Source organism: Suncus etruscus, chromosome 3 (assembly GCF_024139225.1).
Source record: "Suncus etruscus isolate mSunEtr1 chromosome 3, mSunEtr1.pri.cur, whole genome shotgun sequence".
NCBI classification, from domain to species: domain Eukaryota; kingdom Metazoa; phylum Chordata; class Mammalia; order Eulipotyphla; family Soricidae; genus Suncus; species Suncus etruscus.
In genome coordinates this window covers 163944468-163945454 of record NC_064850.1, presented here as the reverse complement: position 1 = coordinate 163945454, position 987 = coordinate 163944468, and the positions used below count along the sequence as shown (strand labels likewise).

Sequence of the window (987 nt, the reverse complement as noted above, 5' to 3'; positions counted from 1 at the left end):
GAAAATCTCCATGATGTTTTATCCATATTTTTTATTCCCACTGACAATGAACAAGGATTGTCTCACCAACACCTTTCTTTTGTCTTTATACAATTACCCATTTGTGTGAAGTGATACACCTATCAATGTGGTTTAGATTTATATTTCTGTGATCATTAGTGGTGTTGGGTATTTTCATGTATCCATTAGCCATCTGCATTTTTTCTTTTTCTTTTTGTTCCCCAATTCACAATACAGACCAGGCAAAGGGCCTGTGTTGAGGTGTATATGGGGTGCATTTACTGTACCTCCTCTTTTTATACAGTCGGTGTAAAGAATACAGCCTGTGGTAAGAATTGGGAGGCCTTATCTTTTCTTTTTAAAATATATATATATTTAATATTATATATATTTAATAATATATTTATATAAATATATATTTCCATGACCAATATCCCAAGTGTCCTTCCTCCCCACCCCATACTGGCCTGCACTCAGACAGGCTTTCTACTTCCCTCATTCAGGCACATTTTGTTATGATAGTTCTCAGTGTAATTATTTCAACCATCTGCATTTAAAAAAAATATATTTCTTCAAATTTTCTGCCCAGGTTAATTTGTTTGCTTATCATTTTTAGGCCACATCTGGTGGCATTCAGTGCTTGCTCCTCTCTCTATGCTCAGAGATCACTCCTGTTAGGACTAAGAAGACCAAATAGGGTGCTGAAGATCAAACTCAGGTCAGACACACGCAAGGTTACCAATATACAATATACCTTATTCAATCTCTTAGGCTTCTTTCTCTCCTTACTGTATTGATTTTGTTTGTTTTGTTTTGGGGCAACATCTGGTAATTCTCAGGGTTACACCTGACTCTGCAGTCAGGAATTATTCCTGGCAAAGTTGAGGAACCATATGGGATGCCAGGGAGCTAACGCAAGTCAGCCATGTACAAGACAAGATCTCCATTCACTGTGCTATCACACTGGCTCTATCAATTGTATTGATT

At 37.0% G+C, this 987-nt stretch overlaps 1 non-coding gene across 1 annotated transcript; it reads right to left on the bottom strand.

The window, feature by feature from the left end:
* Nucleotides 1-212: 212 nt before the first annotated feature.
* On the bottom strand, nt 213-345 carry LOC126005178 (small nucleolar RNA SNORA51). Its single transcript, XR_007494350.1, has one exon. It is a non-coding gene; the product is annotated as a small nucleolar RNA SNORA51 (small nucleolar RNA).
* Between the last annotated feature and the right edge of the window lie 642 nt (nt 346-987).